We start from the raw sequence: 21,714 nt of genomic DNA, 5'->3' as shown, positions 1-21,714 counted from the left end.
TAGATAAACAGTTGTTGGTTCCAGGTGCATGGCCATAGCATTGTAGCGCGTCTTGCAACTTTCCTGGGGTGTATTCATTAGTCGGATTCCATTGCAAAACATTTTCTGTTACGAAATGTTTTGTAACGAAAACGAGACTAACGGATACACTCCATGAAAATTGTGAGATGCACTACAGTGTTACGACCGTGCAGCTGGACAAATTCAGGTAGGTCCCTCCCGGTTTCGTCCCATTTGCTCTGTTTGCTTCAGTTTGGTTCACAGAGTAAACCGTAAACGTGTCCGTTGCAAAACAGATTCCGACTAATGAATTACACCCCTGGTCTGCCTACGTAGTTACATTGTTGCGATCCCAGACGTTGTTATTTCTAGAATGCTCTCCTGTTTAGAGCCCGTGTTGCCAGACAGTTGTTATTTCTAGAATGCTCTCCTGTTTAGAGCCCGTGTTGCCAGACAGTTGTTATTTCTAGAATGCTCTGCTGTTTAGAGCCCGTGTTGCCAGACAGTTGTTATTTCTAGAATGCTCTGCTGTTTAGAGCCCGTGTTGCCAGACAGTTGTTATTTCTAGAATGCTCTGCTGTTTAGAGCCGTGTTGCCAGACAGTTGTTATTTCTAGAATGCTCTGCTGTTTAGAGCCCGTGTTGCCAGTTGTTATTTCTAGAATGCTCTCCTAGAGCCTTCACCCCTTTCCCTCTCTACTTCCAGCATTCTGTGCTCAACAGCCCTTTTGGGGGGGGCTCTCACCCTCCCGGGGGCTCTCACCCTCCCTTTGCTGGTCTCTCTCCACGTTTCCCTCCCCCTATTTTCTTCTTTCCCTGCCTCTTTCTCTCTCTCTCTCCTCTTTCTTTTCTGTGTCTGTCTCTCCCTCTCTCTGGCCCCACTCCAGTCACTAAAGATTTGGAGCTGATAGTCTATTTATAGCGCCTGTGGTTCTGTCACCATAACAACCAAGCTGGAGGCCAGGGCGCCAGGGAGCTATTTTTGGAGCAGCTCTGTAATGTCTTCTCTCTCTTTTCTCCCTTTCTCCCTCTCTTCTGTGTCAGAGCGTCTTCTGGGTGTGTGTGCGTGTGTGTATGTCTTTAAATATGGAGGTATGTTAGGGATAGTGAAATAGTGGGTGGTTTGCAATAATATATTTAATGTAGTTATAATAATGATGATCCAATGTAATGGGTTTCATTATCATACTATTTACAATCTGTAATCAACATTTTTGTAAAGATTAGGATCAGGACATTCATATTCAAGGAATATGTATTAAGCCACGTTTCAAATGTATTACAAAACCGATAGACTTGTAGGCTTGCATGGTAGGCTTGCATGGTAGGCTTGCATGGTAGGCTTGCATGGTAGGCTTGCATGGTAGGCTTGCATGGTAGGCTTGCATGGTAGGCTTGCATGGTAGGCTTGCATGGTAGGCTTGCATGGTAGGCTTGCATGGTAGACTTGCATGGTAGGCTTGCATGGTAGGCTTGCATGGTAGGCTTGCATGGTAGACTTGCATGGTAGACTTGCATGGTTAATCTCTGTATCAATGTATCCATGTATGTTCCAGGTCCACTCTCTGTTCCTGATCTAGCATCTTGACATGGTCACATGTCTCTTTCTGCGCATGTGCTCAGCTAGCAAACACCGCCATGACACTGCTCACTAGCAGTGGAATATTATTATCTATTGGAAAGGCTGGCTCGGAGTTGTCTTTTCTCTAACAATGTGTGGTGGATCAGTTACAGGCTGGGGGACGGCTGAGAAACAAGTCCAGATATGCAGGGAAACATTTAGAAATGCTCCTTACACGTCTTTCATCGGAAGTAGAAAAATAATTAGGACTCTTAACCAACAATAAGTAAACCCATGTTGTACTAAACCCATTTTGTACAAACCAGAATGTGTTTTAACGTTTTGTTGAAAATAGAAAATCGCGAGAGGACAATACCTCAAAATTCTGACCTTTTTAAAATTATGTATTTTACGGGGTTTTAGTTCAATGAGGTGAACTTGACCCATTAACAATTTGACTGTACAATGTTATCGGTTGGCATCAGTAGATCCCATATATTTTCTTTGGTGGAAAATGTAAACAAATAATCATTGTTATATAATTCACGTGATTCAGTGTGTGTGTGTGTGTTGTCTTTTAAGATTTTTGGAGCTATGCCCCAGAGCTGTTAAGTTATGCCACATTGTAGCCTTCTTTGTAGAACATGTCTCTGTTATTAAACTTAGGCTATTGTTACTTCAAGTTAAAGAAACTGACATTACTGGAAATCTCAAAGGCTGGGTTTACCAGTGCTGGACAAATGGACACAGACTATATCCCAGAAATACGTTTGAGATCACCAAACTAGTTAAAGAAAATATAAAAACACGTCAGTCTGCCACCAATAAAAGCACACCAGGTTAGTGTTTCTACATCATTATTCAGTCTGACTACTGGGGAAGGGTTATTATAGGACTAGCTCTATTAATAGGGAGAAATTCTAAAATTGAGATATGTATTTGGACTGGATCCGTGGGCACATCAGAGCAGTTGTGGTATGAGAACAGCCTTGCCACTCAGCCCCAAGAGGGAGGTGGTAGCTAGCTGGCTCTGCGCATGAGTGCGTGTGTGAGCATGAAGCATGTCTGTCTATGTCAATGTCTGCCTGTCTGCCTGCCAGCCAGCCAGCCAGCCAGCCCCCTCCTCTCTCTGTGTGTGACCTGCAGGCCTCTGGTCACATTTCACACCAGTGTGTCACATTCCTAGTTATATCAGAGGGTTATATACCTCTTCCCTGAGAGGCAGCCAGGCAGCACACTGATTGTCCATGTTGGGGTTCTGGACATGAGATGGGTTACCAGGCCTCACATTCCTACAGCTAGTCTCCAATCAAATCAAAGTTTATTGGTCTCCATGGGGATCTTCAGTAATGCCCTGAATCACTGCACTTCACTGTGGAATTGAGCTGTTTTACCTTCATTTCAGACAGCAGTCTGAAATGCAGTATCGTGGCGGCAGGGTAGCCTAGTGGTTAGAGCGTTGGACTAGTAACCGGAAGGTTGCAAGTTCAAACCCCCGAGCTGACAAGGTACAAATCTGTCGTTCTGCCCCTGAACAGGCAGTTAACCCACTGTTCCTAGGCTGTCATTGAAAATAAGAATTTGTTCTTAACTGACTTGCCTAGTAAAATAAAGGTAAAAAAACAAACAAAAAAATAATAATATTTGACTGTTGGGACAACAGACACAGAATACCTCTCTAATACTGAAATGTGTAGCCTATGACCATGGTGTGAGGTTGGGCTTGTTCTGCCCAGTAGACTGGACCAATGATGGCAGTCCACACTTAGGGTACAGGTTCACATGTAGAAAAAGAGGGAGGGGCGGATCCGATCCGTCTGCTGGCTGGCCACAAGTCACATCAGTCTAAAGGCACGTCAGTCATAAGCTCTCTAAATTCAGCATAGACATATTTAATGGTTCAACTATATGCATATAACATTTACAGAGTCCCCCCCTCACTATTACTACTACAGCAGCTCCAGTGACTACAGTGTCTGACAGAGCAAACGGCTGGTGACTCACACTGCAAACCTCTGATCTGGCTGTGGAGAATAAATACACCCCTCTGCTGGTTGGTTGTGGAAGTGTTATCTTTTTGCTTTACTGGTTGGAGACTAAAGTTTCCCTCCCGAGTCTCAATCTGCCTGGTATGGAATTTGCCAAGTGGCAGAATGACCGCTAGCTAGTGCCATCTTGAGAATGTTTACAGTCTGATTAGTTTGACAGGAAATGTCTGGTGAAACATGTAGTTGGCTGAATTCACAGACAGATAACATAAATCTAATGTCTCAAATGCAGCACCCAGTGAGGTTTTGGTATTTGACAATAGTTCTGGTTTGAGAATGTTTCAGAGTTGGTAGGCTGATGTTTGGTAATTCTGGCTACTGTGTGGGTTTCGGTCATCTGTCTCTCATGAATGAAGAATATTGTTATATTTCTTGGAGTATTGTCCATTTGGGTATAGTACTAATTATGTATTTCTGTCAGTTGTATGCACAATATACTCTATAAATATCATATTGTGTCCTTTAATATCTGTCAATAAATGTGTAATCCTCTTTTACAGCTTTCTAGAAAAGATTGAAATTGTGAAGCAGAGTGACTACTCTCCTACTGATCAGGACCTGTTGAGATGCAGAGTACTGACATCGGGGATTTTTGAGACAAGATTCCAAGTAGACAAAGTCAATTTTCAGTGAGTTTGAAATGGCAGCCATTTTTCTTCAAGATGAATACCCTAGTTAACTGTTGATCCCTCTGTGTTTCTACTACTTGTTATCAGTGGATGTATTGAGCAGTAAGTAACTCTCATTGTCTTTTCTCCTCTCCCAGTATGTTTGATGTTGGAGGTCAGAGGGATGAACGCCGAAAGTGGATTCAGTGTTTTAATGGTAAGGTCTCTGCACCATCTAATGCTGTTGTATTTCTACCTCCAATTAGTGTATAAGCAAATGGCATGTGATACATCCACCTTCACATCCATGTCCAGTATCATGTCTAACCCAGTGGTGGGTATCTCCTTGTCTGTCTGTCTGTCCCTCCAGATGTGACAGCCATTATCTTTGTGGTAGCTAGTAGCAGCTACAACATGGTGATCCGGGAAGACAATCAGACCAACCGGCTGCAGGAGGCCCTCAACCTCTTCAAGAATATCTGGAACAACAGGCAAGACCTCTCTGGCCTCTACCACTTTCAGTTCTCTCCCACTTACAAAGCCACTCCTGTCCTTGACATACTGTTGTTTTGTATGATTCCCAACCACAGCAGTAGCCGATATGGATTGTTGACCTTTTTATGCTAATTTAAAATGTCATTGATTTGAATACATCCACTTCAACTCCCTTTGTTGTTGTTTCTCTCCTCAGGTGGCTGCGGACCATTTCTGTCATTCTCTTCCTGAACAAACAGGATCTGCTAGCAGAGAAGGTGCTTGCGGGGAAATCTAAAATTGAAGAGTACTTCCCAGAGTTTGGGCGCTACACTACACCAGATGATGGTAAGGGAAACAGTAATACTGCTGGGCAACTCTCTACTGGAACTATTCAAGACTGGCAACGTTTCAAGTTTATCTGTAAATGTAACAATTGTAATAATATAACTTTGAACACTTCGGATCACTTTGCGAACTCTTCTCTGGTGAAGAATGAATCTTGTTAACATGGATTATTTTACTGATGGAAATGAAAATGTCTGGTATACAGTGATTAAACAGATTAAACAGATGCTGGTATATAACTGATGTCCACTGGGTTTGATGTCTCTGTCCTTCCCAACCAGCAACACCAGAGCCAGGGGAGGATCCTCGTGTCACAAGGGCAAAGTACTTCATACGTGATGAGTTTCTGGTACATTCATTAATGTCTAGTCACTTTTTTGTTTACCTTTTTGTGTAAGAAACCAAGCATATTGTGAGACTGTAGTAGCACCAAATGTGTATAGAAGTCAGGCCAATATGCACACAACCATATGTGATAATGAATCCCTTCTCTTCTGTGTGGCCTTTTCAGAGGATCAGCACAGCCAGCGGAGATGGAAGGCACTATTGTTATCCCCATTTCACCTGCGCAGTGGACACTGAAAACATCCGGCGCGTCTTTAACGACTGTCGAGACATCATTCAGAGGATGCACCTACGACAATATGAGCTCTTGTGATGTGAGTGGGAGGAGAGACTCCCAGTGTTCTGCCTATCCTTGATCAGTTAGTCCCCTCGTAACTCAACCAGCCCTCCCCTTCCATCCTGAAAAACAAACACCTTCTCCTGGGGACGTTGTGTTTCAAAGTAAGAAAGTGACAGTGCAGCCAACAGACTCCTAAACACAGTACTGTACCTGTAACAAACCAACAGACTCCTAAACACAGTACTGTACCTGTAACAAACCAACAGACTCCTAAACACAGTACTGTACCTGTAACAAACCAACAGACTCCTAAACACAGTACTGTACCTGTAACAAACCAACAGACTCCTAAACACAGTACTGTACCTGTAACAAGCCAACAGACTCCTAAACACAGTACTGTACCTGTAACAAACCAACAGACTCCTAAACACAGTACTGTACCTGTAACAAACCAACAGACTCCTAAACACAGTACTGTACCTGTAACAAACCAACAGACTCCTAAACACAGTACTGTACCTGTAACAAACCAACAGACTCCTAAACACAGTACTGTACCTGTAACAAACCAACAGACTCCTAAACACAGTACTGTACCTGTAACAAGCCAACAGACTCCTAAACACAGTACTGTACCTGTAACAAACCAACAGACTCCTAAACACAGTACTGTACCTGTAACAAACCAACAGACTCCTAAACACAGTACTGTACCTGTAACAAGCCAACAGACTCCTAAACACAGTACTGTAGTAACAAACCAACAGACTCCTAAACACAGTACTGTACCTGTAACAAACCAACAGACTCCTAAACACAGTACTGTACCTGTAACAAACCAACAGACTCCTAAACACAGTACTGTACCTGTAACAAGCCAACAGACTCCTAAACACAGTACTGTACCTGTAACAAACCAACAGACTCCTAAACACAGTACTGTACCTGTAACAAACCAACAGACTCCTAAACACAGTACTGTACCTGTAACAAACCAACAGACTCCTAAACACAGTACTGTACCTGTAACAAACCAACAGACTCCTAAACACAGTACTGTACCTGTAACAAACCAACAGACTCCTAAACACAGTACTGTACCTGTAACAAACCAACAGACTCCTAAACACAGTACTGTACCTGTAACAAACCAACAGACTCCTAAACACAGTACTGTACCTGTAACAAACCAGGACTGCTGAACGCGCCACTGCACTTTGAAACTGTGCTCAGGACTGCAATGTGCAATCCGTGGCTTTTTTCCTCGCGCACTCTCACTCTCAAAAACAAAAGGAAACCCTCTCTCATTTTCAGTGTCTCACATTCATTCTTCTACTTGGAAATATTCCTCACACACACACACACACACAGACACACACACACACACACACACACACACACACACACAGACACACACACACACAGTCTTCAGTTACTCTGGCAAGAGATGTCCTCGAGAGATGCAGTATGTACAGTACACTGAAGACGGCTCTGGGAAGGAAAAATGGAGGAATGTAACCAATAAAGAAGCGGGTTGTGAGCACGTTCTGCCTGGGGATGGATGGATGCATGTAGAACTCAGTGTGACTCGGACACAAGACTGTCACATGACTTGCTTTTCTGGAATCAATGAGGAAAATCTCAACATATAATACATGAATTCATGTATACAGTGAACGTCATGCAGTGCAAAAAAATACAAGCTATATATATATATAGATATATATAGATATATAGATATTTATATATGTGTATATATATATATATATATATATATATATATAAATATTATATATTCCTGTAATAACACAAGTCAACTTTTAAGTTTGTTAGTTCGCCGTGTTGGTGTACACTGTGTGTGTGATCTGCCTTTGTGCACCATTTAACCCTGTTTCCTACCTCCCAAATCACCCTGTCTATTCTCCGTCCCTTCCCCCTCCCTTCTACCTCCCTTCTCCCTCCCTTCTACCTCCCTTCCCACTGCTACCAGACTCCAGCTCACAAAACACAGAACTATTTTCCACACCTGGGGATTGTAGACCGACTTTATTTAACAAGGAAAGAATAACCACAACACACAGAAATAAAAAGTTGAGGGAGCAAAGGACAGACATGACATGCACACACACACACACACACACAGAGAGAGAGTCCTGCCCTCATCACTTACCCCTACACATCCCTGTCCCTGCCACCTACACATCCCTGCCAACTCTCCTGTCTCCCAGCCTCCGAGCATTCAGTCTGTCTGTCTTTATTTTACTGCTGGACTATTATTCTTGTACAGACTGTAAAATGTATTATTTTGTACAACTTTATTGAACAAAACATTACTTGTAGAAGATCCCTGTGCCTTGATCACGACTGTACGTATAAAATGAGCTAAGATGTAAGGTATGTTTCACTGCGCTGTACAGCTAGCTAGGCAGGCCTCAGCACCCCCCCGTGCTGGTGCACCCTGGGTAGGGGTGGGGTGAGGGGACGAGGCTGCCATCTGTTGCTTAGTTACCATTTTCCCACATTTGTTTGTCCGTTGATTAATTTGTTTTGCTTTACTTTCCTATGATTTTATATATAATAGAATTTAAGAAGGAAAATTAGCAGACATCCTACCCTAATGTTTTGAAGTAAAATATATTTAACCCTAACACAATTTAATATATATAAAATATATTTCAGATTGTATATTTTATATGTATGTTATTATCTATAGTATCTCCATTGTGAGCTCTCCCCAGGTTTTCTTCGTTTTTTTGTCACCAACATCGGCCTACATTTAATCTGGGTGTAATGGGAGTTTATACTAATTTGTATTTCTTTTTTTAAGCTTTAACTCTTTTAAAGGAGAGGATAATATCCAAATGCAAAACATCGCTTGTTACTACATAAACCTAATTATTTTTGCTTAAAAAAATAAGAAAAAATGTATTAGTGTTTGGTTCATTTTTAGTTCTGCCTTGCAGAGGCTGAGTACCATTTATTTTTCGAAGCTACCATTTTCTGTCATGTCCATATTCGCCAGACTGAGCCTCTTCTATTTCTGCAGCCTTGCCCTACTACCAGGTGAGAACCAAGATGACCCTCTCTGTACTACAGAAAATGACAGTACACATTCAGCCATATGACTATGCTCTACCATGGCTCTGTGATTTACAAATGCATAGTAGTATTTATGTATTTATTTGTCAACTTTTGCCAGATTTGAACATGAGAGTACACTAAGCCTCACTCTTGAGGCATAGCCCTTGCCTTTTTCAAATGGTGGTACTGTGACAGTGGTGGGAAACCAGATTTCAGCTATTTCGTTAATTTAGTATAGTTATGTTAATGTCTCCTGTGTTTTCCTAGCCCAACTCGCTGCAGCAATAAGTGAGTGTAATTTTAGCACCAAAAAACACCTGGCTTTTTTTTTTTTTTTTACATTGAGTGTTTTCAATGTATGTTGCTTTTCCATGTGTCTAACACTTCTTGTACATTTTGTACAAAGACTTAAATTACGTCTGTAAAAGCAGAGTGTTACACTGTCTGAGTAAAGCACACACACACGGGATGGGAGGCTTTGTTCGGGTAGAACAATTGGATAGATCATGAGTTCAAGTTTCAACGTTTATTTGCCACGTGCACACAGGAAACAACAGGTGTACAGTGAAATTCTTACCTTGAAAGCTCATTCCTAACAATGCAGTGATAATCATAGAAAAAATAGAATAAAAAATGAAAGTTAGAATAAAAGCCACACAAGAACTACGATGAGAGTTAAAGAACACGAGAATGCAAGTACAGTGCAGTCGGAAAGTATTCAGACCCCTTGACTTTGTCCACATTTTGTTACGTTACAACTTTGTTCTAAAATGGATGAAATCAAACATTTTCGTCATTGATCTACGCACAATAACCCATAATGACGAAGTGAAAACAGTTTTTTTAGACATTATTGCAAATGTATTACAAATCAAAAAACAGAAACCTTATTGACAAAGTATTCAGACCCTTTGCAATGAGACTCGAAATTGAGCTCCGGTGCATCCTGTTTCCATTGATCATCCTTGAGCTGTATCTACAACTTGATTGGAGTCCACCTGTGGTAAATTCAATTGATTGGACATGATTTGGAAAGCCACACACCTGTCTATATAAGGTCCCACAGTTGACAGTGCATGTCAGAGCAAAAACCAAGCCGTGAGGTTGAAGGAATTGTCCGTAGAGCTCCGAGACAAGATTGTGTCGAGGCACAGATCTGGGGAAGGGTACCAAAACATTTCTGCAGCATTGAAGGTCCCCAAGAAAACAGTGGCCTCCATCATTCTTAAATGGAAGAAGTTTGGAACCACCAAGACTCTTCCTAGAGCTGGCCACTTGGCCATACTGAGCAAACGGGGGAGAAGGGTCTTGGTCAGGGAGGTGAGCTCTGATAGAGTGCCAGAGTTCCTCTGTGGAGATGGGAGAACCTTCCAGAAGGACAACCATCTCTGCAGCAGTCCAGCAATCAGGCCTATATGGTAATGGCCAGACAGAAGCCACTCTTCAGTAAAAGGCACATGACAGCCCGCTTGAAGTTTGCTAAAAGGCTCCTAAAGGACTCTCAGACCATGAGAAACAAGATTCTCTGGTCTGATGAAACTCTTTAGCCTGAATGCCAAGCGTCATGTCTGGAGGGAATCTGGCATCATCCCTAAGGTGAAGCATGGTGGTGGCAGCATTATGCTGTGGGGATGTTTTTCAGCGGCAGGGACTGGGAGACAGGATCGAGTGAAAGATGAACAGAGCAAAGTACAGAGATGCTTGATGAAAACCTGCTCTAGGGTGCTCAGGACCTCAGACTGGGGCGAAGGTTGACCTTCCAACAAGACAACGACCCTCAGTACACTGCCAAGACAATGCAGGAGTGGCTTCAGGACAAGGCTCTGAATGTCCTTGAGTGGCCCAGCCAGAACCTGATCGAACATCTCTGGAAAGACCTGAAAATAGCTGTGCTGTGACACTCCCCATCCAACCTGACAAAGCTTGAGAGGATCTGCAGAGAAGAATGGGAGAAACTCCCCAAATACAGATGTGCCAAGCTTGTAGCGTCATTCCTAAGACTCGAGGCTGTAATCGCTGCCAAAGGTTCTTCAACAAAGTACTGACTAAAGGGTCTGAATACTTATGTAAATGTGGTATTTCAGTGTTTTGTTTTTAATACATTTGCAAAAAATTCTAAAAACCTGTTTTTGCTTTGTCATTATGGGGTATTGTGTGTAGATTGATTAGGGGGAAAAAACTATTTAAACAATTTGAGAATAAGGCTATATCGTAACAAAATGTGGAAAAAGTCAAGAGTTCTGAATACTTTCCGAATGCACTGTATATACAGGTCCGCGCCAGTACCTTACTGGAGTGGATGAGGTGGGTTTAAAAAAAAAAAAAAGTGGATGAACAGTGAGCTCCAAAAGAATTGTGACACTTCTGTTTTTGTTTTGGCTCTTTTGAAATGATACGAACAATGACTATGGTTAAAGTGCAGACTGTCAGCTTTCATTTGCGGGTATTTTCACCCATATTGGGTAAACCGTTTAGAATCTACAGCACTTTTTGTACGTAGTCTAACCCCCCCCCTTTCAGGGAACCAAAAGTATTGAGACACATTCACATAGATGTGTAGTAAAAAGGTAAATATTTGGTCCCATATTCATAGCACACAATGACTACACCAAGCTTGTGACTCTACAAATTTGTTGGATGCATTTGCTGTTGAGTTTCAGAAATGAGTGGTAAATAATGTATTGTGTCATTTTGGAGTCACTTTTATTGCAAATAAGAATAGAATATGGTTCTAAACACTTACATTAATGTGGATGCTACTATGATTACTGATATTACTGAATTAATCGTGAATAATGATGGGTAAGAAAGTTACAGACGCACAAATATCATACACCCGAGACATGCTAACCTCTCACCATTACAATAACAGGAGAGGGTAGCATTTTGGAGGGGGGTAAATTATACACTAGATGTCAAAGTATGTGGACAGCTGCTTGTGGACCATCTCATTCTAAAATCATGGGCATTAATTTGGAGTTGGTCCCCCTTTGCTGCTATAACAGCCTCCATTCTTCTGGGAAGGCTTTCCACTTAGATGTTGGAACATTGCTGCAGGGACTTGCTTCCATTCAGCCACGAGCATTAGTGAGGTCGGGCACTAATGTTGGGCGATTAGGCATGGCTTGCAGTCGGGCATCCAATTCATTCCAAAGGTGTTAAATGGGGTTGAGGTCAGGGCTCTGTGCAGGCCAGTGAAGTTCTTCAACACCGATCTCGACAAACCATTTCTGTATGGACCTCGCTTTTTGCTATTGTCATGCTGAAACAGGAAAGGGCCTTGCCCAAACTGTTGCCACGAAGTTGGAAGCACAGAATCATCTAGAATGTCATTGTATGCTGTAGCGTTAAGATTTCCCTTCACTGGAACTAAGGGGCCTAGCCTAAACCATGAAAAACAGCCCCAGACCATTATTCATCCACCAAACTTTACAGTTAGCACTATGCATTCGGCAGGTAGCGTTCTCCTGGCATCTGCCAAACTCCGATTTTTGTTTGTTGGACTGCCAGATGATGAAGTGTGATTCATCACTCCAGAGAACGCGTTTAGCGGCAAGCTTTATGCCATTCCAGCCGATGCTTGGCATTGCGCATGGTGATCTTAGGCTTGCTTGTGTGTGGCTGCTCAGCCATGGAAACCCATTTCATGAAGCTCCCGACAAACAGTTCTTGTGCTAACGTTGCTTCCAGAGTAAGTTTGGAACTGTGAGTGTTGCATTCAACGACAGAAGATTTTTACACTCTTCAGCACTGCTCTCCCATTCTGTGAGCTTGTGTGGCCTACCACTTCGCGGTGGAGCCATTGTTGCTCCGAAACGTTTCCACTTCACAATAGGAGCATTTACATGATGATCTGGATGAGCTGGATGATCATGACAGTTCTAGCAGGGCAGAAATTTGACAAACTGACTTGTTAAGGTGGAATCTTAGCATGGTACCAAGTTGAAAGTCACTGAGCTCTTCATTACAGGCCATTCTACAGCCAATGTTATCTATGGAGATTGCATGGCTGTGAGCTCGATTTTATACACCTGTCAGCAACAGGTGGCTGAATTAGCCGACTAATTTGAAGGAGTGTCCACATACGTGTATTCCACAAAGTGAATTTATGCCACTAACTTGCTCACTCGTCATTATTCATGATTCATTCAGCATTATCCGTAATCATGGTATCATCCACATTAATGTATCAGTGTTTAGAAACATATTATATTCTTATTAACAATAAAAGTGACTCTAAAATGACACTACATTACTTACCATTCATTTCTATTGGGCACAGCAAATACATCAAACATTTCTAGTCACAAGCTTAATGTAGTGATTGCGTGCTATGACTACGGGACCAAATACTTAACTTTTTACAACTTCAATACAAATATAAGTGAATTTGTCCCAATACTTTTGGTCCCCTAAAATGGGGGGGACTATAAACTAAAAGTGTTGTAATTTGTAAACGGTTTACTCAATATGGATGAAACACCCTCATATTAAAGCAGACAATCTGCACTTTAACCTGGTAGTCATTGTATAATTTCAAATCCAATGGTAATATGCAGTATACATGTAAACAGGAGTAATAGTGACCAGTAGCTGGATAAATACTATTTGTAATGGCAATCAATGGACAGCAGCATATTGGAATAATAAATCTAATCCCATTTTAGTCAACACTATATTCTAGAGCAATTTACAGTAGCAACTTGCATACATTTTCATACTGGTCCCGTGGGAATTGTACCCACAACCTTGGCATTGCAAGCACCATGCTCTACCAGCTGAGCCACACAGAACACAATAAACATTTTAGCAGCAGTGTAGGTTGTGTCTGAGTGTGTAAAGACCTGTGGATGGTCATAGAGTCTGTGAGAGGGAGTAGTTGTTAGCCATTTTTTTTAAAACTTTTATTTAACTAGGCAAGTCAGTTAAGACAAATTCTTATTTTCAATGACAGCCTAGGAACAGTCGGTTAACTGCCTTGTTCAGGGGTAGAACGACAGATTTTTACCTTGTTAGCTAAATCAAATCAAATCAAATCAAATTTTATTTGTCACATACACATGGTTAGCAGATGTTAATGCGAGTGTAGCGAAATGCTTGTGCTTCTAGTTCCGACAATGCAGTAATAACGAGCAAGTAATCTAACTAACAATTCCAAAAAAAACTACTGTCATACACAGTGTAAGGGGATAAAGAATATGTACATAAGGATATATGAATGAGTGATGGTACAGAGCAGCATAGACAAGATACAGTAGATGATATCGAGTACAGTATATACATATGAGATAAGTATGTAAACCAAGTGGCATAGTTAAAGTGGCTAGTGATACATGTATTACATAAGGATGCAGTCGATGATATAGAGTACAGTATCAACGTATGCATATGAGATGAACAATGTAGGGTAAGTAACATTATATAAGGTAGCATTGTTTAAAGTGGCTAGCGATACATTTACATAATTTCCCATCAATTCCCATGATTAAAGTGGCTGGAGTAGAGTCAGTGTCATTGACAGTGTGTTGGCAGTAGCTACTCAATGTTAGTGGTGGCTGTTTAACAGTCTGATGGCCTTGAGATAGAAGCTGTTTTTCAGTCTCTCGGTCCCAGCTTTGATGTACCTGTACTGACCTCGCCTTCTGGATGGCAGCGGGGTGAACAGGCAGTGGCTCGGGTGGTTGATGTCCTTGATGATCTTTATGGCCTTCCTGTAGCATCGGGTGGTGTAGGTGTCCTGGAGGGCAGGTAGTTTGCCCCCGGGGATGCGTTGTGCAGACCTCACTACCCTCTGGAGAGCCTTACGGTTGAGGGCGGTGCAGTTGCCATACCAGGCGGTGATACATCCCGCCAGGATGCTCTCGATTGTGCATCTGTAGAAGTTTGTGAGTGCTTTTGGTGACAAGCCGAATTTCTTCAGCCTCCTGAGGTTGAAGAGGCGCTGCTGCGCCTTCCTCACGATGTGTCTGTGTGAGTGGACCAATTCAGTTTGTCTGTGATGTGTATGCCGAGGAACTTAAAACTTGCTACCCTCTCCACTACTGTTCCATCGATGTGGATGGAGGGGTGTTCCCTCTGCTGTTTCCTGAAGTCCACAATCATCTCCTTAGTTTTGTTGACGTTGAGTGTGAGGTTATTTTCCTGACACCACACTCCGAGGGCCCTCACCTCCTCCCTGTAGGCCGTCTCGACGTTGTTGGTAATCAAGCCTACCACTGTTGTGTCGTCCGCAAACTTGATGATTGAGTTGGAGGCGTGCATGGCCACGCAGTCGTGGGTGAACAGGGAGTACAGGAGAGGGCTCAGAACGCACCCTTGTGGGGCCCCAGTGTTGAGGATCAGCGGGGAGGAGATGTTGTTGCCTACCCTCACCACCTGGGGGCGGCCCGTCAGGAAGTCCAGTACCCAGTTGCACAGGGCGGGGTCGAGACCCAGGGTCTCGAGCTTGATGACGAGCTTGAGGGTACTATGGTGTTGAATGCCGAGCTGTAGTCGATGAACAGCATTCTCACATAGGTATTCCTCTTGTCCAGATGGGTTAGGGCAGTGTGCAGTGTGGTTGAGATTGCATCGTCTGTGGACCTATTTGGGCGGTAAGCAAATTGGAGTGGGTCAAGGGTGTCAGGTAGGGTGGAGGTGATATGGTCCTTGACTAGTCTCTCAAAGCACTTCATGATGACGGATGTGAGTGCTACGGGGCGGTAGTCGTTTAGCTCAGTTACCTTAGCTTTCTTGGGAACAGGAACAATGGTGGCCCTCTTGAAGCATGTGGGAACAGCAGACTCAGGGATTCAAACTTGCAACCTTTCGGTTACTAGTTCAACACACTAACCACTAGGCTACCTGCCACCCCACAAGATTTAACAGTCTTAACGCCAGGGGATAGTCTGTTTTGTCTGAGCCTTGATGCACCGGTACCTCCTGCCGGACAAGAGCATGGAGAACTGTCCATGTCTTGGGTGGTTGGAGTCTTTGGCTATTTTTGGGGCCTTTCTCAGACATCGCCTGGCATGTATGTCCTCGATGGATGGGAAATAGCCCCACAGTGATGCGCTGGACGGTCCGCACCACCCTCTGTAGAGCTTTCCAGTTGCAGGTGGTGCAGTTGCCATATCAGATGGTGATACAACCAGTCAGGATGCTCTCAATGGTGCAGCTCAACCCCCCTGTTTCCTGTAGTCCACAATCAGCTCCTTGGTCATCTTGACGTTGAGGGAGAGAATGTTGTCCTGACAGTTCTCTGACCTTTGCCCTGTAGGCTGTCTCATCGCTGTTGGTGATCAGGCCTACCACCATCGTGTTGTCAGCAAACTTGATGGAGTTGGAGTCGTGTGTGTGGCCACACACTTGTGGGGGAAAAAAGGAGTACAGGAGGAGTACACAACCCTGCGGAGCCTCCTTGTTGAAGGTCAGCATGGCAGAGGTGTTGTTGCCTATTCTCAACACCCACGGTTGGCCAGTCAGGAAGTACAGGATCCAGTTGCAGAGGGAGGTGTTCAGTCCCAGGGTCCCAAGCTTGGTGACGAGCTTGGAGGGCACTATGGTGTTGAACGCTGAGCAGGGAGCTTCCTGGGTACGTCACTTACACTTATTCAATTATTTTAGTTCTGCAAACCTAGAAGGGCTAGTGGTGAGCGGTTGATTTTGGACCGTCTCTGAGTCTAAGGCTCTCTATAGCTTTAAGGTCTCCGGAATTAATGTTGTATAGATGATCATCAATGGTGTGAGGCAGTTATCATCTGTTTGTCCAATCAGCTGTCAGCTTCAAAACAGGATCCGCAAACCTTGCATGTTGCCACAGTTTCATAAGATGGAACATTTAGGAACTGGTCAGTTATTCAGTAGCCTGACCTATTATAACTTTTAAAAGGTAACTCCGTGGAAGATGAAAGTAGTCTTATTACTCGCCTGGTAATTACTTAAACAAAGAATATCACAGAGATTTGACCAGCTGAATAGTATTGCATTACTAGGCCAAGATTGCATCTAAAGAGACTTCATTTCCTGGTCTCCTTTTCTTCATCTACACTGATTTCAAAGAAATGTAGAGGTCACAGCAAATACCAGGTAGGCACTAGGCAGGTAACTAACACAATATGTTCACCTGTGTTCAGATTAATGCAGACGAACGAGATGGATGGATTTTAAACTGTTGACATTCATCCCAGGTAATGTGTAAAGAATTATATTGAAGTCCTGCCATCGCCGTCCATCCCACTGAGTCAAAGACAGTACAGTTAGAAAACAAGTCACAAAGACCTTACTGTCACAATTAGATATTTCACCGGATGTATAAATGTGAAGCATCCGGTGTGATGAGATGAGAGGATGCCCAGTGGCTGTCAGTGAGAGAAGATGGAGCGAGATGGATTTTGGCAGACTTTCTGCAAATTCTCTCATCAATGAAACATTTAATCTCAATACAGTTTTCCGTTTCCAAAACAAGAGTCTGTTATGAATAGAGTGGACTAAGTTTGGTAGACTTTATCCTTTGCCAAAGTCATACAAAAAAAGCGTTATTTCGAAGCATTGCAAGGGCGAATTTAGTTATTGCACACGCGCACTTCACAGAGTAGTCGTTCCCAAACGGAAATATGCAAATTATGCTACAACGCGCCAATAGGATCTCGGTAACTCGTGCTTGGCTCTGCCCACCTCCTTGCTTCTTCTGCCCACTATGATTTTTATGCTCCCACTGGAAACGACAGGCTCTATCTTGAGTTAGTTATAAAAATATTTGGTACACTATGAAGATAGGCTAAAACTGATTCTCCAATAGAAATCCCCGATCACACTTGTAGGCGATGTCATGGCGATGTTGGCAAGCAAAGCTCATGCGACGAAACACGTCAAAAGGTCTCTCGCGCCGAACTGCGCATGTGCATGCCTTCAAATCGAAGGTAGTCTTTCGACAGCTGTTTTAACGAAAATGAAAACGTGTCAGTTTGTCATTTTCACGAGGTTGGTGTAATATGTTCAACTACTGAAGACATTGTCTCGAATCTAGGTTGTGCCTTTAGATTTCGAGAAAATTAACAACCAAGGACGAATTGTTCACTTCTGTCATTGACTTCTCAAACTCCAAACCCGGTGTGGTCTGTATAGTAAGCGTTCCCGGAAGTCTCGCGATGTTGCGCCTCTGGGTTTAGAAATTCTGTGACTGCGGTATAATAAGAACCAGTGGTGGGAAAAGTACCCAAATGTCATACTTCAGTAAAAGTATAGATACCTTGATAGGAAATGAATCAAGTAAAAGTGGAAGTCACCCAGTAAAGTACTACTTGAGTAAAAGTCGAAAGTATTTAGTTTTAAATATACGTAAGTATCAAAAGTAAATGTAAATAGCTAAAATATATTTAAGTATTAAAAGTGAAAGTATAAATAATTTCAAATTTCTTATATTAAGCAAACCAGACAGACAGCACCGTTTTCTTGTTTTTTAAAATTATTTACGGATAGCCAGGGGCACACTCCAACACTAAGAAATCATTTACTAACGAAGCATGTGTATTTAGTGAGTCCGCCAGATCAGAGGCAATACTTATGATCAGGGATGTTCTCTTGATAAGTGCGTGAGTTTGACAATTTTCCTGTCCTGCCAAGCATTCAAAATGTAACGAGTACTTTTGGGTGTCAGGGAAGATGTATGGAGTAAAAAGTACATTATTTTCTTTAGGAAATGTAGTAAAGTGAAAGTTGTCAAAAATATAAATGGTAAAGTAAAGTACAGATACCCCCAAAACACGATATAAGTAGTACTTTAAAGTATTTTTACTAAAGTACTTTACACCACTGATAAGAATTGTCCATGCATTGGCGCGCTTCACCGGTGTTTCATCCTCCCAGGTGACTGTAGCGTGCTGCCCAGGGTTAGCGTCACGGCAGCAACATTAACGTTCCTGCAACAACATTAACATTTCCGGTTTTCTGATTTAGCCTTCAAAATAAAAATTATGCGGTAAAACGCTATGTGTACGATACGAAATCAGTCATTTTTTTGCAGCTTTGCATAGTGTATAATGGAACAAATTATGTTACAAAATGTTAAACTAAAGATAATTACTACTTTATATAAGATAAGGTGGCACACGCTGAGTAAATTAAAACCTTCTACAGACCCTACTGATCTTGTACTGGTCTGAATTCCCAGCATTTCTACTCCACCCATTCTATTGGTCCCAATGCAATACCCTGTAGGCCTACAAATTACACATTGGCTTAAAGAGAGAATTATTATATGTGCTGATGCAAAAGTGGCATAGGGTCAGTGGGATTTATATATGGTATTATTTAATGTGGGACTTAGGTCTAAATACCCAGCAACACTCCATATTATTCAGAGCCCAATGAAATGACACCCAATCAAAGAAAAGTTTATTGGTTGTGTACACAGAATTGCAGTCGTTATCTCAGGTGCAGCAAAATGCTTGTGTTTCTAGCTCCAACGGTGCAGTAATAATACCAAGAAAACAATACAAAATAATACTAACATAATCCAAAGGTGAAAAGAAAGAAATTAAGAAATATCAGAAGGCGCAATCTTAGAGTCCGGTATATAAGTATATGTTTATACTGAAAAAAATAAAAAACGAAACAAGCAACAATTTCAACGATGTTACTGAGTTACAGTTCATATGAGGAAATCAGTCAACAGAAATAAATGAATTAGGCCCTAATCTATAGGTTTCGCATGATTGGGCAGGGGCGCAGCCATGGGTGGGCCTGGGGGGGCATAGGCCCACCCAATTGGGAGCCAGACCCAGTCAATCAGAATATGTTTTTATCCCCACAAAAGTGCTTTATTACAGACAGAAATACTCCTCAGTTTCATCAGCTGTCCGGGTGGCTGGTCTCCGAAGATCTCGCAGGCGAAGAAGGCGGATGTGGAGGTCCTGGGCTGACGTGGTTACACGTGGTTTGTGGTTGTGAGGCCAGTTGGACATACTGCCAAATTCTCTTTAACGACATTGGAGGCAGTTTATGGTAGAGAAATTAACATTAAATTAGTTAGGACGCTAATTGCATGCTCCTTCAAAACTTGAGACGTCTGTGGCATTGTGTTGTGTGACAAAACTGCACATTTTAGAGTGACCTTTTAGTGTCCCCAGCACAAGGTGCACCTGTGTAATGATCATGCTGTTTAATCAGCTTCTTGAAATGCCACATCTGTCAGGTGGATGGATCATCTTGGCAAAGGAGAAATACTCCCTAACAGGGATGTAAGCACATTTCTGCGCAACATTTTTGTGCATATGGAACATTTCTGGGATCTTTTATTTCAACTCATGGAACATGGGACCAACACGGTACATGATGCGTTTATATTTTTGTTCAGTATATATAGACAGTATGGACAGTATATGAATAGAAAAGGTGTGTAAAGCAGTAGTTATATAGGATGAGCCATGACTAGAATACAGTGCAGTGGGGCAAAAAAGTATTTAGTCAGCCACCAATTGTGCAAGATCTCCCACTTAAAAAGATGAGAGGCCTGTAATTTTCATCATAGGTACACTTCAACTATGACAGACAAAATGAGAAAAAAAATCCAGAAAATCACATTGTAGGATTTTTTAAATGAATTTATTTGCAAATTATGGTGGAAAATTAAGTATTTGGTCACCTACAAACAAGCAAGATTTCTGGCTCTCACAGACCTGTAACTTCTTCTTTAAGAGGCTCCTCTGTCCTCCACTCGTTACCTGTATTAATGGCACCTGTTTGAACTTGTTATCAGTATAAAAGACACCTGTCCACAACCTCAAACAGTCACAAACTTCACTATGGCCAAGACCAAAGAGCTGTCAAAGGACCCCAGAAACAAAATTGTAGACCTGCCCCAGGCTGGGAAGACTGAATCTGCAATAGGTAAGCAGCTTGGTTTGAAGAAATCAACTGTGGGAGCAACTATTAGGAAATGGAAGACATACAAGACCACTGATAATCTCCCTCGATCTGGGGCTCCACGCAAGATCTCACCCCGTGGGGTCAAAATGATCACAAGAACGGTGAGCAAAAATCCCAGAACCACACGGGGGGACCTAGTGAATGACCTGCAGAGAGCTGGGACCAAAGTAACAAAGCCGACCATCAGTAACACACTACGCCGCCAGGGACTCAAATCCTGCAGTGCCAGACGTGTCCCCTGCTTAAGCCAGTACATGTCCAGGCCCGTCTGAAGTTTGCTAGAGAGCATTTGGATGATCCAGAAGAAGATTGGGAAAATGTCATATGGTCAGATGAAACCAAAATATAACTTTTTGATAAAAACTCAACTCGTCGTGTTTGGAGGACAAAGAATGCTGAGTTGCATCCAAAGAACACCATACCTACTGTGAAGCATGGGGGTGGAAACATCATGCTTTGGGGCTGTTTTCTGCAAAGGGACCAGGACGACTGATCCGTGTAAAGGAAAGAATGAATGGGGCCATGTATCGTGAGATTTTGAGTGAAAACCTCCTTCCATCAGCAAGGGCATTGAAGATGAAACGTGGCTGGGTCTTTCAGCATGACAATGATCCCAAACCCACTGCCCGGGCAACGAAGGAGTGGCTTCGTAAGAAGCATTTCAAGGTCCTGGAGTGGCCTAGCCAGTCTCCAGATCTCAACACCATAGAAAATCTTTGGAGGGAGTTGAAATTCTGTGTTGCCCAGCAACAGCTCCAAAACATCACTGCTCTAGAGGAGATATGCATGGATGAAATACCAGCAACAGTGTGTGAAAACCTTGTGAAGACTTACAGAAAACGTTTGACCTCTGTCATTGCATATATTTTTATATTGTATATAACAAAGTATTGAGATAAACTTTTGTTATTGACCAAATACTTATTTTCCACCATAATTTGCAAATAAATTCATTAAAAATCCTACAATGTGATTTTCTGGATTTTTTTTCTCATTTTGTCTGCCATACCTATGATGAAAATTACAGGCCTCTCATCTTTTTAAGTGGGAGAACTTGCAC

At 42.4% G+C, this 21,714-nt stretch overlaps 1 pseudogene; it reads left to right on the top strand.

Annotated features, from left to right (window-relative positions):
* LOC112221063 overlaps nucleotides 1-5,940 on the top strand; it is a 42,158-nt pseudogene extending 36,218 nt beyond the window's left edge.
* Nucleotides 5,941-21,714: the final 15,774 nt, after the last annotated feature.

This window comes from Oncorhynchus tshawytscha, linkage group LG02, assembly GCF_018296145.1.
Source record: "Oncorhynchus tshawytscha isolate Ot180627B linkage group LG02, Otsh_v2.0, whole genome shotgun sequence".
NCBI lineage: Eukaryota > Metazoa > Chordata > Actinopteri > Salmoniformes > Salmonidae > Oncorhynchus > Oncorhynchus tshawytscha.
This window is presented reverse-complemented; position numbering and strand designations above follow the sequence as displayed.